The sequence below is a fragment of the Micropterus salmoides genome, unplaced genomic scaffold, assembly GCF_014851395.1.
Source record: "Micropterus salmoides isolate LMB-PRFRI ecotype aquatic unplaced genomic scaffold, ASM1485139v1 Ms_hic_scaffold_8, whole genome shotgun sequence".
Taxonomy (NCBI): Eukaryota; Metazoa; Chordata; class Actinopteri; order Centrarchiformes; family Centrarchidae; genus Micropterus; species Micropterus salmoides.
The window spans coordinates 30,627,691-30,646,562 of NW_024044570.1; the positions used below are offsets into that span (position 1 = coordinate 30,627,691).

Consider the following 18,872-nt stretch of genomic DNA (forward strand, 5'->3'; position numbering starts at 1 on the left):
GATACAGGTTGGGGCAACACTGTGAGGCAATTCAGATAGACAACATCCACATGCATAAATGAGTAGGGGTGCACAAGACCTCAGCACAGAAAGGGCCAACGGTAAAACCCAGCTGCTTCCTGAAACGTCAAACAACTATAGAGATCTCTATCAACTTACAGTACATTTGTCTAGGCTGTATATATTGCTATGCCCAATAGTCTACATCTTGAAACAAGCGCCCTTTCTGATTCATGCTAATGAGGTCAAAGCTCTTCAGACTGCACCATGAAAGTAGCTCATTTTGACAACCAGCCTTCCTTTATAAGGTGTCACAAAATGTAAAATGTAAAACAACAACCTGAAATGTAAATTGAGGTTTTTGAAGCGAGTGGAAGAACTCAGAGGAGTAAAGGGCTCACTCAAGAACACTGAGAGCATAATCAAGCACAGAGGCTGCCCCCTGAAATCTATGGCGTATTATTGGAGCAATCTGCGTTCAGGAATCTGCAAAATGTGCATTCAGATTTGCAAGTGTACCACGATTTCTCACCATGTACACTAATCTCTAAATTTGTCTGAAATCTGAAAATTGGGCGCCTCGGCAGCTCACCTGCTAGAGTGTTTACCATGTATCAAGGCTGAGGACTTACCGCAGCGGCCCGGGTTTCAAGTGCAGCCCGGGCCTTTATACTGTATGTCATCACATCTCTTTCCTGTGTCTCTCACATGCAGCTGTCAAACAAAGTGAAACAAAACGCCAATTATAAAAATTGGCAGTCTTTTTACACTTTCACCCTGAGCTGAGGCTCAAAGGATCATAGCCAGGCTGACAGATACCAAAACAGCAATGACAGGATGCAATGGAGCCATAAATGTCACAGTGCTGCGCCTAACTGCTCTGCCAGCGAGCGGAAACAGGCGTACCCACGTTTTCATGATTTTGCATCTAACAAGTGACTGGTAACTCTACTTGAAGCTAATGTTAGGCAACAGGTGGAGCAGCATTGTCGCAATGTTTCCCCTGAAACAACGTCAGCTGTAAATAAACACTGATGTCATAAATTATATCTTCTGTTTGTGACTAACAGTATTTTAGTGGATGCACAGACAGAGAGCAGAGTAGGACAGAAACAGCGATGTAACCTGCTCTGTCCTGACCTCACACCCAGCGAGTTGCCCAAAGGTTTACGCCCAGAGGAGCCCAGAACCTAGCAAAATAATAAGGAAATACAGGAAGAGGGCAGGGTCTCTGCAGATACAGACACCGCCACACACTTCTAGTAAGTCATAAATGATGATTGAGAAGGATTATTTACACTATATTCATCTTTTTTACTCATTTGGCCTTTAATGGAAAAAAACGAAGAAACAATTGAAATAGTCTTTAAATAAGTCTTTAAAGAAAATACCATGTAAGCTAAAAAACCCAGTGTCCACACCAAACATTTCATTAATATCCTGCATCTTTATACATTTACAGAGATTATTGTTCAAAATGCAAAGCAACAACATGGCATTCTCTAATAGTTCAGTGGGATCTCATCCATGACATTTTAATTACTTTCTTTTCCTCTCACACGTGCACAAGCAAACAAACTCTCTCTCTCTCTCTCTCTCTCACACACACACACACACAGCTCTGTCTCAAAAACACCTCAGCAGTGTGTGTGTCTCGACATCTGACACTATGTGCCACTATCCATCTGTATGCAAGTTAATGCGTGTGTGTGAGCGTGTTTATGTTGTGTGAGCCTGTGTGTTTGTGGTTTTGAGGACAGCAATGGTCACGGCAGTGTCAAGTTTCAGATCAATCAGGCAGCCTGCCAGTCCCATATAAATACACCAGGCTTCTGTTTACATCGGCACGGACCTAAACACTGGAACTAGGGCGAATAAATGGCTTCTTATTTGTATATATATATATATCCACATCAGCTAACAGGTCCAACAAAATAACACAAAATTTATATTGCACGGCTGAAAACAGATGCATCTTTTTGTAGCTCTGTATTTGCTACCCTGATTTTTAGTTTTTACTCTCTCCTCTCATTCTCTCTGTTAACGACTTGCCAACCAGACACTTCCTGAAATTCTTCCCTCCATCTTTTTCTTGTGCCAGAGAGGTGAAACGAGGACAAACTCTTTAATTGGATGCTGCAGTCTGTGAGGCTGAAGATGCCAAGAAAGACCAATCAATAAGAACTTAAAAAAAATAGAGCCAGATATCTACAGACTCCTGAAACCAGAGATCCCGGTGCATCAGGAGTCTATCTTCCTTACATGAGACGTATGATATCAACCAACTATGCATTTATGAGATGTCTTCCTAAATCTGGAGTGGAACTGAATGACTCTTCCATATGACCTTTAACCAGTTCAAGTCAGTGTGGCAGGGTTGACAGCAGAATCATTACTGTCTTTCTAGTAAGTTAATACTATCATCCTCATTAACCCCAGAAGAGAGAGAAAGATAGAGTGACAGAGCAAGAAAGAAAAGATAGTCACAAGAAAGAGAGAATATGGTTGGAAAAAAAAAGAATAACGAGATGCAGATTTAAGATCTAAGATTAGTGTTGCAGAAAGTGTTATTAGAGGTATATCAAGGATTTGTTTTCGTGTGTGTGTGTGTGTGTGTGTGTTGGGTTGGCTGACCTGCTGACGTGAGCTTTCATGCATGAGGACCTTTTCTCATTACCCTCTCTCCAAGCCCTTCTGTCAGCAAAGACGGAGCACTATGTGTGTGTGTGTGTGTCGGTGGATATGCGTGCAATTTCCCATAGATTTGGCACAATCTGCACGGCAACCTGAAAATATAGTTTAGTTTCACACCGAGCCAGACAGATGGACAGAGGGATAGACATATGGGCAATTTAATCACAGTATTATTCCATGATATCATTATGTGGCTGCCATTTTGGAAGCCGAATAGCAGGTGTTCAGGAGCCAGTAAGCAATCAATATTAGTATTAGTATATAATAGTATTTGTGGTGCCCCTTGAAAATTGATAATCTTTACATTTCAAGTAACAAATGTCATGCTCTTTTTAGTGTGAGTGTGTGTGAAATAGCAGGAGAAAAAAATAAATCGATTTTAAGATGCATCGCGATGCAGACGTGGAAGATTCTGACTCGATTAACAAATGTCAAAAAATCGATTATTTAAATGTTAATTGATAACGTAATGTTGATGGAACGCAAAAGGCGGAACTCGTAGAAGTGCAGCACAACAGAGAGACCAGACCCCTGTATTCGGCACACCACCGCTGCGGAAAGAATAACCATACTACTTAAATATCACACAATCATTAATATTAATGCGCAAGTAATGATTTTAACTCGCACACTGTGCGAGCATGGTGACACTTAACGCTTGGCTAGCTCTCTGTATATACTGAGAGTGTGGCCGAGCACATGAGAGAGAGCAAGCAGCCGAACGTGACGGTGAAAGTTAGGAGAGGAAAAATATTAGCAGTAAGTTTTTGTCTGGTAGTAAACGTGCAGTGTAGTTCAGTGAAGTTTCTAATGCGATATTTTTGTTTACGTTTTTTTAATACTAATGTTTTAGGGCCAGTAAGTAGCTAGTTGAACAGTCCCGACATTACTTTTAATTAAATAGATTTAATACTTTTGTCACTTTCCCTCCACACACACACACACACACACACACACACACACACACACACACACACACACACACACACACACACACACACACAAACCTGCTAGGAAGTAGTATGCAGCACGGATATGGGACAACCGTATGCTTTGGATTTAATAACTAAGAAGTGCTGATCACAAATGGAAGATCGAGATCGAGGATACCGTTTTTTCCCTAGGATGGTGGTTGAGCAACTGACTTTATTCAGCCAGGCCTATGCGGCCTATGGTTTGCCATAACCACACTGAAGTACATACCTTATAACGCACAATCTTATACATTTAAGTATGATAAGTATGATGAATGTGCTTTTTCAGTATTTGTTCAGCAGTGCAGCTGCCTTTAGGGGATGCACTGTGGAGGAAAATTATGTGCATCTCAGCAGATGTTAGCGTCTGCCTGCGAGCTAAACCAGCCACGCAGATTGGCTAGTTATAAGCAATTAAGTAATGACAAACACTCCTCTGTACCATCCCCCCAGGGGAACTGGTGTGACTCAAACCGACCTTCAAAACCTCCCCTTTGTATCACATGTGTGATGTTATTCTGTCAGTAAAGTATACTGTCAGTCATTTGATATGTGGTGGTATTTACAATAAATATTCATATCTTTAAAAAAAAAAAAGGTATCCTCCGTGTGGAAATAGCGCCTTTTGTGTGAAGGTGACTCTGTGGCTCTTGTCATCAGACTGACAGACAGACAGACAGACGGATGCTTGGGCCTGTGGCATTTACGTTTTATCTAATCTAAAGCCAAGCACTCCATACCAAGTGAATTACAATACACGACAGTACAAAAGGTCAGTATCTCTGACTCCCATAAACACAAACTGCTAGATAAAAACAAGCATGACCTTGTGGTCCCTGTGGCTTTGCCACATGTGCTTTAAATACACACACACACACACACACACACAGCTTTGTGTCACTATCTTCTTGGGGACCCGTCATTGACATAATGCATACCCTAGCCCCTAACCTTAAATCTGACCCCCAAACAAAGCATAAACCATCAAACAGCCCTTTAAACTTGGGGGTCTGGCATTTTGGTCCCCAAAAATTGTCAGACACAACATGTTTTTGGACCCCACAAATATAGTACAACAAGCCACCACGCCGCATCAAACACAGCATGCCTGCCTCTCTCCTCTCTGTCTCCCATTATCCCCCACACTCATATTTTTATCCTCACACCTACTCATGTGAACACACACAGACACAAAGACTACAAACCGCACTGTGCAATTACGTCTTTATCTGTTCTGCATTGTTGCTAGCTACAAATGTTTGTCCTGACACAACCACACACACACACACAGCAAGACCCTGCATGATTGGTTCTTTATCGCTATGCTGTGCATACACTCACTTTGTGGTCTTTGTCGACAGAGCTCTTTGTCGTGACAAAGTGCACAGTGACCAACTCCTGTCAACACTGCCGGACACAGTTACTTAGACAGCGTGCTGTGTGTGTGTGTCTATGAGTGTTTAGGGGAGCATTAGAGCAAGTGCAACGAGTGAAGGTGAAAGAGGGGATAAAAATGTGATGGGTGAGAATGGGTATGAGAGACAGAGCATGAAGAGGGAGATAGTCAGAAAAAATAAGCTATAAATAACCGAAAGTGTCAATAATACAGCCCCCACCCTGACTGACACACACGCACGCACAATGAAATGGAGGCATCAGCTGCTCCACTCACTTGCCATCACACCTTGAGGTCAAGCAGCAGCATCCTGAGTCCACATACTCTCACACAGACCTCCATGCCCTGGGCTCTGTATCTGGCTGCTGCTTTCTCCCAAAATGCCCACTTTACAGCCATGCTAGTTCCACCACTTTGGTCCAGACTAAAATATCTCCACTGTTGGATGGATTGCTATGAATTTCGTACAAATACTGATGGTGTTCAGGGGCTGAATCCTAATGAGGTTCCTCTGACGTTTCTAACACCACCAGCAGGTCAAAGTTCTCACTATCTCAATGGGTGGAATGCCAAAATGTTTTGTACCTTCTTGGTTCCCAAACGATGAATCCTTCTGACTTTGGTGAAACTTTGACTTTTCCTTTAGCGCGACAGTGAGGTTGACATTTTTGGTTTTGAGTAAAATGTCACAACAAATATCGAAACATTCACATTCCCCTCAGGATGAATTGCACTTTGATTAGCCTTTAAAGACAAACTTAACACTAAATCCACATTTTTTGCGTTAGTAAATTAGATGTCAAGTCATTTTATTACATAATTGACCCAGGACTTATTCTATATTATTCATTACAACAGAAGTTAGTTTCCTTGTACCAGAAAATCCAGTAATTCTGTCCTCCAGACCCCCCACTGACATACAGAAATCAAATGTGGTCAGCAAAAATGGACAGCAGGGCCGGCCCTGAAAGTGTTGGAGCCCTAGGCGAGATTTTATATTGGTAGAAATGTCTTTATTTATATAAAGGTAAAGGCAAAATTCATGCTGCAGGTAAAAATTCAAAATATGAAAAAACAAATTGAATATAATGCAGTAAGGCCCTCAGGCATTCTGTAGCAATTGCTTTTAAATATGTAATATCCTGTAGATTAACTTTTCTCATTTTAATAAAATCCCTCCTGAGTCAAAACACATAATTTAGTCTCCCCTCCTCTTAAAATATGCAGATCTGGGACCTTTTTATTTCATTGGTAAATTATTTAATTTTAATTCAGTTATAAACTCCTGGACTTTAAAATCTCCTTTGTTTCAGTAGGATTTCTTTTCAAAACTTTCTGCACATTCAAAATCTCTCCCACATTTCGGTGTTCTCTGACATGTAGAGAAAAAAGCTGGCATATTACGAGACCAACGTCATCATTTAATGAGAATTCATAATACCTGCCCTATACTCTGCTGTGCATTAGCCTGGGTGTTTGCTCGTCTGATACAATCAGACCGTCTTACAGACACAGAACTGGAACTACTACACTTGTGATCGGGCAGAAATCACACCACAAATTCACACAAATGTTAACTTCAGCACTTCCGACAAAGTGCAGGTCGCAGTCCCAAACAGAGCAAGTCTGCACCTTAGTTATTACTTTTTGTACATATTTTATATAATGGGGTGGCGATGGCGCAGTGATAAGATACATGCCGTTGGTGTGGGAGACCCAGGTTCAGTTCCACTTAACCCCTAGTTGCTCCAGAGGTGAGCAACCTCTGACATAAATAGCAATTTTAAGTCTCTTCAGATAAAAGCATCAGCTAAATGACTAATAAGAATATATTGCATAATACCATCTACGTTAATACTCTGTCACAATCTTGCTGCGACTCACCCTATGCTCACAGCGCAAGGAAGATGCACTTGGTTACTATCACGACGTACGCTGGTGTCACATCAGCTCGACGGAGTAGATTTGGCCAAGTTGAAAACTTTCTCTTGCGGTGCCCCCTGACGTTTTGTGTGCTAGGCAACCACCTATGTCGCCCATACCACGGGCCAGCCTTGACGGACAGTATGGAGTATATGAAGACTGAGAGAGTGCAACTAGGAGTAGCAATTGCAGAAATACTACAGTAGTGGAAATACTACGGGTAAGTACTTTATAATGTTTGTCACTGTTAGTGTTTATTGTGAGTTACTTATGTAACTGTGGTTCAATGAATTCTGGATGACCGTCAGGTGTAACATCTAGTCCTTAAAACATCTGAAGCGAGTCGGTTTAGACCTGCAAAGAGATAAAGGAACACTGGAACAATGGGATCTGACAGCTGTGAGCTGTAAGGTGTTCTCCTTCAGCCTCCGTTGTACTTTGGGTTTTGTGCAAATTAGTGCTAAATACAAACATGTTAGCATGCTAACACCCTCAGAAAATCCTGTTAAAGAAGAAGAAGCAGTCAAATGTTGCAGTCATCACTGCCTTTAAGTGCACAACGTCTGTGTTTGATTTGAAACAACAGTAACCTGTCAAAATTCACCCACTACATAATACATAGTGTACACGTGTACTACATATTAATGTTCACATGAAAACATCTGAACTGAGACACAGCTGTAGTTCTGTCAAGAACACATTATGAGAAAATAGTACAGGACTGAATATAATTTACAGAATTGATTAATAAACCGAATTCATGGCCACAGAACATGATAATACTACAATCCTACCTTTACCTTTACTTTACAGTAATACTGGTCTAACAGTTGAAAAAATCCTTCTTATTGAATTGACCCTTCGCTAAGCCCCGCCCCCTTAGTTGCTGTTGCTAAGTCCGACAACTGTCGGTGCTGCCACTGTCTATTACTGCACTCCCCGCACAGTTTTGCATTTGTATTATACATTTGAAGGTTGTACTTAGGCTGTCAAACTGACTCAAAGGGACATGAAAAATTTTAAGATAGAAGCTAAATCTACCGATCACACAGTACAAGTGAACCACCGCATCCCCCGACAATTGAGACAAAAGACAATGATATTAAGGATCAACACTGTTCCTGTAAAGCTGGGTAGGCCCTTATTCATTATTACAATCATTAAAAAGCAGAACAGTAGGGCTTTATTGTGTTACACTCAGTAGGAAGTTAGCTAGCGTTAGCTAATTAACATTACATTAGGAACAATCCACAGCCGATTTATTTTAGGTTTTTGAAAGAGAATAAACAGCGTTTGACCAGATCTTAGAAAAATACAGCCAAAAAAGCTATAAAACTACTCCGTTTGCATTGGAGTCAATGGAGCGCAGCCAAGACAGTGTCGAACCTCAGTTAGAGAGAGTCCTATACTGCGCTGTGATTGGCCAGCTCTGTATTCGGGGCGTGGCTTAGCGAAGGGTCAGTTCTATCGGTTCAATGAAGCACTTCAAGGTTTAATAGCAATCACTTAAGAAAAACTCACTTCAAGTCTACATTTGTGACTATTTGCATATTGGATTACATTTTTAAAATAAATTCTCCCAGGAACAGAAAGCTCAGGCCTTTGACCACTGTGCCCCTGCTCAAATGTCACAACGGCCAGTATAATGTGAAGAGTCGCAACATTTCCACGGTGGCAGGAAGATTAGCAGTTTCCATCTTTGTTCAGTTTTTCAGCCAAACATTGTATCCCCTGCTGGGAAGGACTGCTGGGTGTGGTCATGTGCTGATGGAGAGTTCTTGTGCCAAGGGACAAAGTCTGCTTCATGCTAGTTCAGCAGGGATGTCAGGAGCGGCACTCGCATGCGTATAAACCCAGGCAGACGGGAGGGCAGAATAATTACAGTTCGGTATTACATCTTGGAAGACCTCATTAAATCTGCCTGCCATTATCTCTGTGTTTCACTGTCACATCTTATCTCTATCTGCCTCTCTCCAGCCAAGTCCTCTTTCATCCCTTATTCGTGTGTGCCCCTCCCCACACTCGCTGTATATTTTCTCCCTAACATCATACTTGTTCCCTGTCAGTCTCTCCCACTCAATGCCAACTTCTCTTTCTCCTGTTCTCACTCCTAATTATTTCTTCCTCTTTACTCCTCTCTTGATGCTCCCTCTCCTTTTCTATTTGCTAACTATTAATTAAAAAACACAGCATCGACACACCCTTCCTCCCTCCCCAGTGACTGACACACACACACACACACACACACACACACACACACACACACACACACACACACACACACACACACACACACACACACACACACACACTCACACACACAATAAATGCACACCTAAGTGCTCACCTGGCAAAGCTTTGTGTGACAGTTGCAGAGAGTGCAGTGTCATAACCGTTGCCTAATTAACAGTTGGGTAACAACAGCTGCACAGAGAGTCACACCCAAAACCTTGTACTGAAGCCTTGTACTTCAGTTATTATAATGTTGGATTATTCTATGAATATATGTTTGCCAAATGACTCAAAATCTCTTTTATTGGCTGGAAAACAAGACATTAGCATTAGCCTCCACACTGTACTTTTGAAATGAAAAAGGGCTAACATTGTCAAACGTTTATGCCCTTTGCAGATGCTCCAATTGCAGTAGAAATGTCTATTTGGTAAACGTGAGTGAATAAAATGTTAACTTTTTCTTGGCTGGTCATGACGGTACAACTGGGGAAATTCAAGGCCATATGTGGTCAATTTCTTGAAACCATTTTGCATTTTGTTATATTGGCTAACTGTCTCAATATGCACACCCCTATGCTTTAACTGTCAGGTGTGTAGACATCAGGTTGGATCTTGACGTCTTTAACTTCTGATATGTAAAAAGATCCCAGTTAAATACAGAAATAAAGGTTTTGGGGATTCGGGATTCAGCAAAGTCAAAATAATATGATTCTAATCAAATTTTAGTTTGTTAATCACACACACCAAGGGTAGTTTCCTTGGTCGATTTATTAACCTGCTGTACAGTTTGTATTATTACTTGCAGTTTCTTGCAACTTTCGTCATTGCAGCTTGAATCTATTTGCGGAGCCAAGATCACTTGTCACTTGTGTTTTAATTGGCCGGTACTGAGAGACCTTGGTATGTCTAAAATCTTGACTATGGCCATATTTTGTAGTCTCTGATGGCAGCAGACTTCAAGGGAAAGAAATAAAAACATGGCACTTGTGGAACGCAGAAAAAAACAATAGTCCTTAAAAACAAGTCTAAACTATGTAGAGGAGACTTTTTCGCATTACAGAAAGTAAGCATGACTTTAGTTCTGCATTTCCAGTTGTCCAGTACAATTATGGGAAGTGGTTGTAACAGGAGCAGTTGATAGCATCAATAGAACAGCCTGTATAAGTCAACATGAGCTCTGTTACAGGCAATTTGAGTCATTGATAAACTGATGGAACCTCCAGACAGGCCGCTGGAAGAAATGAGACAGACAGGGAGAGAGACAGAGAGAAGTAGGGCCACAGGTTTAATCAGGTTGTCCCAGATACAAAGTCGAAATGTAATTATTCATCTTTCCTGTCTTCCCCTGTGTCAATATTAATTACTTACTTTGAGTGATTCAAACCAAGGAAAGCCCAGTCATATAGTGGAAACAAATGAATGGGGCCCTGAATGAATTCCAGCAACCAGATGGATGGCTCTGGTCTGGCTGAGGCACAGCTTAAACACTCCCTAACTACTGACTTATCAGTAGGGGGTTTTCATTTGAAATTTAAACTACAATGTGTGTGGGGGGGGGGAACCCATTTCAATCTGTAAGCATCTGTTGAAATTCACTTCATCTGAACTAATTACATTATTGACCTGATTTGCTCAAACTTGATTTTTATTAGCCATGCAAGCACTACTATCACTCTAGGGATGGCAGTGTCAGTTTGTCCACCACCCAGGCTGAAAAACCATGGAGAGGATAAATTTGAATGACTTTGGTGATCCTGATTTCATTTAGAGCAACAATAAGGTTGACATCTGTGGTTTTTTTAGTGAGAAGTCTCGGCAGCTGGGCCGGAGTCCTATGACATTTTGTACAGACGTTCATAAACGGATGAATTGTAACAACTTTGGTATTTAGCGCTTTTAGCAAATGTTAGCATCATGCTAACAAAATACCAAAAGAAATATAATAATCAACCAAAAAAACTGAAAAGAGCTTTTCCTGTATTATGTAATGCGAAGGAATGTTGTAGTCCTACTTACTTAAAATGATCGGTTTCTGTTGAACTATAACTTCAGCTGCTTGTGTGTTGTATATGTCATATTGGACCGCAAGTTTTTCTTTCTAATACCATGGGCACATGATTTATATACACCGAGATATATGGAGGGGAAAAACAACAGAAAACACGTACAATGTAATCTAAAAGAAATCTACTAAAATCTACAGGAGTTTCCTGACATTTCTGTCTTCACTTAGGTGTGATACAAACATGCATTCAAACACACTCTTCCAGCAACCAACCCAGCCACAGTCACCATCAGCTGACTTTGTATCAGCTGAGAGCCTCCACTATAACAAGACTCCTTTGTCTAGCAGTGCGCTGAACTGACATGAAATCTGCCAAATGGGTCTAACACGCACAAAAAACCCCAACCACACTCACACAACCAACATCAACATGTGCACACAGACAAAAGCAGCGGCAGAAAAAACACCCTTGCAAGGGTACAAGCATGGACACACACACACTTTCCTCCCACAAAAGACCTTTGTTTTTTATAAGAAGCCCTGATTAGTGCGCGGACCACACACAGTCATATTGACCTGGTCTGTGCAGACAGAAACAAAGACAGATCAGACATGGCTTAGAGCAAAAACAGCCTTTAATATAATACAAAAGTAACAGACGAAGAGAACAAGGAAAGAGATGAATGTAGAGAGACTGAAAGATTTGCTCTATATTCTAAGTGACTGTTGTGTTACTACCAGTAACCAAGCTGCTAATGTGTTCTGACACATACTGTATGATTATTGGCAGGTGTGCTGAAACATGGCGCTTCAAAGCTGTAGATCTGCAGAGGGTCTCTGTCTCCAGAGTCTGTGTCTCCAGAGTCCTCATTAATTTCAGAGAAGGAGGTCACCAATTTATATGTCATGAGGATCAGCTGATCTGATAAAAAATCACCAAATGGTTCCTGTTTTCTTGCACAAGACACCTAGGAGGAGCAACTCACATCTTGCTCTGGAAGGAAATTTACGGCTGACAGATTTAATTAATTAATTTTGCACCACATGTCAAATGTATCAATGGTGCAGTCAAGTTACAACATTACAAACAAGCAAAATGCATTACAGTAGTTGTCTTGAGCCGTGTCAGTACCAGACACTGCATGGCATTAAAATGTGACGAGTAAATACATGGAGATCTCAGTTTACAGGTCGCAACTCAAGAGGGCTGTCTGGCTATCTGGTGGCAAGAAGGACAGACTGCCATATCATCAGTACTGAAACTAACTCAAGTTAATGTGCATACTCTTCTTAGTTTAGGCATCTGGTAGTGACAGTCCAATGGTATCAGCCTAAAGACATGTCTATGAGGATTCTTAGTTGTCAAGGTGGTAAGACATATAGAAGTAGTCAATGGCAACTTGATTTGCTTTTAGAACCGACTTCATCACTTTACTGACTGCACTTCAGAGATGATGGTGCCAAATCAGTGGCTTCAGGTTGGTCACTCAAAACCAGGTGGAGATGTTGAATTTCAAGGTGATGCCTGGATGGAACCACTGCTATATGTCGACATACAGGATTGTCAACTCCCATTGGTTTTATAGGTGCAGTTGCAGTCAGTGGTAGAGCCTATAAGGCTATTTATACTGAATACAGTCTGTAGTGTATTATAAAAAAGTCTTCTAGTCATATCAACATTTTAAACAAACATTTAAAATGGTCTTAGCGGTAGCTTTAAAAAGACGTCACACGTCTACAATATCTCCAAATGTTGCATTTGTGTCATGATCTTTAAATGGCATTGTTGCTTTTATTTATTATTATTATTTTAATTGATTTATTATAGAAATTGTCTAAAAGAAATGAACCGTAAACGTGCTTTTACTGTGCAAAGTTGTGTCTAAGACTTAAAGACAGTGTGGAAATGTGTATCATGTGGAAAGAAGGAATGAGGAAGAGGGAAGAAAGAGCGGAAGCTTCTTCATTTAGGTTGTGTGTGTGTGTGTGTGTGTGTGTGTGTGTGTGTGTGAGACTATGTGTGTGTGGTTTGATAAAGTTCTGTTTGTTTGTCTGCCAATTTAAAAAATGCAAATAGGATTCATCCGCTAAACACACACACGGTTATGAAAGGCTGCTTGGACATGCTAGCAAGCTCGTGCGCACACGCAAACACAGCTATCATGAGACGCTGCCTTGCTGCTATTTCACAGCTCACTCAGGCAGCCAATCAAATCATTCCGGTGATGAGCACGCCCACGGCTATATTTAACCAATGAAGGATGACTATCTGGCTGACGGACTGTTTCAGATGACCAGTGACAGAAATGTCTCTCCATGCAAGACTTGAGTTGGTGCCAACATGAGTCCCATCTCTCGCCCCCTCCATCCCTTTCTTGCTTTTCTTGTTTTCCCCTCCCAATTTTCTTTCCTTGTGTCTTAACCACCAAGAGGAGGCAAATAATTATCAATTAGAGCAAAGTCCAGAAGAGTAGCAATCTTTGTACCCTGTCTGTGACAAACCTGCGCCGTCTCCCTGTCACTCCCTCTGGCCTGTTAATAAGTGAGATTATGTTCTTTCACTTGCCAGTCTCTCCTCTTCCTCAAAATGGCTTCGCTCCCCTCCTCTTACCTCCCCAACCTCATTCACACTCATCCTCCCCTTTATCCTCTTCTCTTCGCTCCTCTCCTGTTTCTTTTCACACTCCCACATCACTTCACCCTTCTTTGAAAAAGAAAAATTGAATTTTCCTGGGTGTCCCGGCTGCTTCTGCTGAGTGTCCCTGTAATTCTCCCCCCCCTTTTTTGTTCTCTTCTCCCCGAGTACTCTTGCCTCTCTTCTCTTCCCTCACTTTGTTCTTCATCACTCCTCTCCTCATCCTTACTCCCACCACTTTATCAAACTTCCTAATTTCTCCCGTGCGTTCAGTCTTTTCTGTCCCCAATTGCAGACAGCTCACTTCTTTCTTCCTTCCTTCCTTTTTATGCACATGGCTTCCTTTCTGTCTGCCTTTCTGCACAAAACACCACCTTTTTTCCCTCCCCTTCCCCCTTTTATTCTCGTCTTCTGAGGCTTAAACCTAATTATCTCCTCTTCTAGAGAAACCACACACACACACACACAAACACGGTGGGAACAGCCTGTGGGAAGCAGTGCAGCCGTGAGGGACGGACAGCGTTTGTTCTCCCTTCAGCCAGTCGCCTCCGATCACGTCAGCGTGACACAAACACACACACACACACACACACATACATTTTGTAAAAGAGAAAGCCAGAAATGAAGAAAAGGAAAAGGCAGCGAGTGAGAAGCGTCGCCTGTTCTACACTCAGCGACCGACGGACTGAATGGGTTTGATGTTTCTTTGCTGAAATCCTAACAGCAGAGCAATAGGTCACATTTCTACAGTGTTTCCAAATTCTAATCAAGATAATTTGACAAAAGCATATCACTGACTACAAAGGTGGTTCATTTTCTGACTACATTCAGCGACACAGACGGCTGCTGTTAATAGGTTTAGACAGTGTCACACCTCTCCAGCTTATAACATCCTTTCAAAACCCAGCGGATAATGACATTGTGATCAGGGTGAAAGCATTTCACCTGTTCAGTATGTACGATCATTTGCAACAGCTGTGAAATAATCATTTCTAGTGAATAGTCCATGGAGAATACTTCAGACAACTGATAACGTTGCCACAACATAAAATCCCCACCTTTCAGTAACCAAGAAGCTAAACAAAATGCAAGAAACAACACAATAAAATTCAAGAACACCAAGGCAGTACACACAAAAAAGAACAACAACAACAAAAAAAGACACATCCTTTTCCTATCACGTTATATGGTCACAGTTTATATAGTTTTATGTGGGTTGTAGACTGTTAATGATTGAAAGACAAATTACCCGAAGACTTAATCAGGCACGAAAACATGTCTGGCTATCAGGTGGCCTAGAGAAGTCAAGAATACTCACTGTGCTCACTTATTCAAAGTACTTGGGCTGCTCTGGAGCAGGTAGGCTGAATACGTAGTTTCAGAACATATTCACCACAAATACAACCGATTCAAATTAGGACTATCAGTTGATTTTAAGGGGTACTCCAGCGTCACTTCTGTAATATAGTCAGAATAAAAACATAGGTTGAGATATCCTTTTAGTCCCTGGCATGGATCAAGCTCAAAGAACACTGAATCATACATTTCCCATGAAGCTGATGATATACGGGACAACTTTTTGAGCAATGTCGCTGGGCAATCTTGCTGGTGGCAAGTCCAACTATGTTTTGAACGGATAGCGGCGGGGAGGGGTGGATGGCAGAGTGGTGGAGGAAGGGGATTACGGTAGACATCTTTACTCATTACCAATATTGGCCAGCACCACTGCACTAAAAGTTGCTCCGTGTATCATCAGCTTAAGGCAACTTGATAGTATCTTTCATTACACTGTCCCTGTTTGGTAAACTTCCATGTACTTCAAACACATTGCCCCAGTTTGTAAGCCAAGTCGAGATAACCCTGACTGAATTTGATGTGTATAATAAATGATAATAAAGTTTCATTTAAAAAAATAACCAATTAAGTTAGATTAAGGGACTTTCACACCTGAAAATCCACACCAAGGCCCGAACCAAAGTTCATGTTTTGATACATTCGGTTAGTTTTGGTTTGGTTTCACACTGCAAATCTGCGTCCGCACTAAAGGACTTTACATGACACACTTGTCATGTCCTGTCGTCAACATCTATGTGGGCTGCTTCTCCCTGTACTTGACATTGATTGGTTTATTAAACAGTTCAGCGGGTATCTTTGACAAGAATGAATGAATAAAAAATGAACATATGCATATTTGCCTCTATATTATTATTATGGCATTACTACCTACAGCACCAGCTATACTGAAGGCTAGTTCAAATTTGCAATTAAACGTCCTCGTTGTGCGAACATTATAACGTCGCCGACAGGAGGAGAACACAGCAAGCAATCATTCTGCACCTCCGTTTCAGGTGAAACCAAAGGTGTATGTGGCAGTGTGCTTCTATAGTGGCCGTCTGTTTGAAAAGATGAGCTGTCACCGGAGATTTATAATTGTGTCCTTATTTCACTGCGTTTCTCCATGCATTTGTTTGTTTCCGGTTTCCATGTCAACCACCTGTAAATAGCCTGAAAGTCCGAACCATCCAAAAAATGCTTTCACACCAAGATCTTCCTCAGGCGAGTACATCACAACGTTGCCTTAAAAAAGACAACAGAACCTTTGCTAAGCCACGCCCCAAATACACAGCTGGCCAATCACAGCGCAGTATAGGACTCGCTCTAACTGAGGTTCGACACTTTCATTGACTTTCATTGACACTGCTCCATTGAATCTAATACAAAAAGAGTCTCTAGCTCTAGCATTTTCTAGCTTTTTTTGGCTGTATTTTTCTAAGATATGGTCAAACACTGTTCCTTGTAATAGTTACAGTCACTACCCAGAGAGGTTGAAAGGAGAAGTACGATTTATTCTCTTTCCAAAACCTAAAATAAATCCCGAAAAATGTCTGCTGTGGATTGTTCCTAATGTAATGTTAGTTAGCTAACGCTAGCTAACTTCCTACTGAGTGTAACGTAATAAAGCCCTACTGTTCTGCTTTTTAATGATTGTAATAATGAATAAGGGCCTACCCAGCTTTACAGGAACAGTGTTGATCCTTAATATCATTGTCTTTTGGATGCGGTACTGTGTGATCGGTAGATTTAGCTTCTATCTTTAAACTTTTTTCACATCCCTTTGAGTCAGTTTGACAGTGTGAATACAACCTTCAAATGTATAATGCAACTGCAAAACTGTCTGCTTCTTTCTGATCACTTTTTCCAACAAATTTGACAATATTTCTCCAGGGAATGCAGTAACAGTTTGTCGGACTTAGCAACAGCAACTAAGGGGGGCGGGGCTTAGCGAAGGGTCAATTCTCCTTTGGGCCCTGCAGTTTGTTTATTGTCTTGCACCTGAATATTTTGCCTGAATGTGCACATACCTGGTCCCTCTTCTGCTCAATGTTATTAAAATATTACTACATTAACAGATTTTTCCCCACACACTCACACACATAGTGAGCACTGCTGGAGAGGTCACTTTGCCAGCTGGGCAGCGAGAGAACCTTTGCACACGTCTAAACACACACAGGCTCCATAAACAGATGGCGTCACACACAGCTCCATGCACGTGATAGAGATATTTTGTTCACACATGTGAAATCCCAAGTCCCTTGGGTTTCTGGCACAAATATTACACTCGCTGATAGGCGATCCTGTACATAAGCATACCCAAACACACACCATCAAGTCAAGTCAAATTAAGTTTCTCTTTTAGATTCACTATTCTGCATAATTTCACATTTCCTTCTTCACTTCATTATTCCTGCCCTTCCTTGTCTTACAGATTTCATTCTACATTAGGCTGTGCTGCCTGCATCATCGCACCTTGATAACTCACCCATCCATACACAACTGTAATCCACTCTCAGTCCTTGATCTCTCTATGACTCTCTCACATGTGCACACACACACACACACACACACACACACACACACACACACACACACACACACACACACACACACACACACACACACACACACACACACACACACACACACCAAAATGCACCTGTGCTCCCCACAGAGATGTTATCAGTGCCTTGTCACGATGTATTATCTCTCTCCATCTCAGAAACCAAAAAATTTGTGTTTCAAATTCACATTCACTGTCTGGTAAATGATTTTAGCCATGGCACATTTCAAAAGTGACTTTCTTAAAGAAGCAATAGAATAGACTCAAAACCAGCAGTCTTTAAGGTGCGCACAGTTTTTTCTACTATATTGTACAGAGTGGTAATAGACATATTATTTCCACTTACAGAGATCACACGCACAGCTGCAACGCACACTAGAGCTCAATATACACACCATAAAATCCAAGTCTAAATCTAATCCAATCATCTCAGTCTCTCTCTCTGAACAAAGCACACACGCACACACACACACACACGGTCACTTGAGCGCACCCCAGATGTTCAAAGCACTTTGAAAGAAAACGCAGTGAGGGCTTTCCACTCCTCTGATGCGGTTCCGGAAATAGCAGAGCTTCTCTGAACAGGAACGTAAAGGCTTCCCTAGCAGGGTGCTGTCCACCAGCCTCCCTCTGTACAACATCAGATGCCCTTTTTAAAGAAATACAAACACTAGTATTTTGTATATATTATATTCATCCTCTCATGCAGTTGCAGTTTGGAATACCTTTTCTTTGCAGTTTTTGTCAACAGGAAGGTGGCCCTGCATGTGCAGAATTTGGCACTTTCAAAATGTCTGCCTGATGTAAAGCTTCTGACATGCCCACAACAAATCATTCATTGTCAGTCAGTACAATCTCATTAATTTTGTTGGGGCACGGTGTATCAGATTGCTCTTTATCCGGAGATAAGGTGGCCACTGAGAAGCATGCAGCGTGCATTAAATACACGCTGCATGCATTAAAATGGATTTTTTAAAACAACTAACAGACAATGTTGTCTGCTAGATGCAGATTAATGAACTCATACATAAGCATAAGCAATGATAGCTTGTAGACTGTAATCAGACAACAGAAACATGGAGGTGGCAATATGCCGATATTTAGAGAACAGGGCA

At 41.4% G+C, this 18,872-nt stretch overlaps 1 protein-coding gene across 2 annotated transcripts in view; it reads right to left on the reverse strand.

Moving 5' to 3' along the window:
* gnao1a (guanine nucleotide binding protein (G protein), alpha activating activity polypeptide O, a) overlaps positions 1 to 18,872 on the reverse strand; it is a 102,847-nt gene that overhangs the window by 79,534 nt on the left and 4,441 nt on the right. The window lies entirely within an intron of this gene.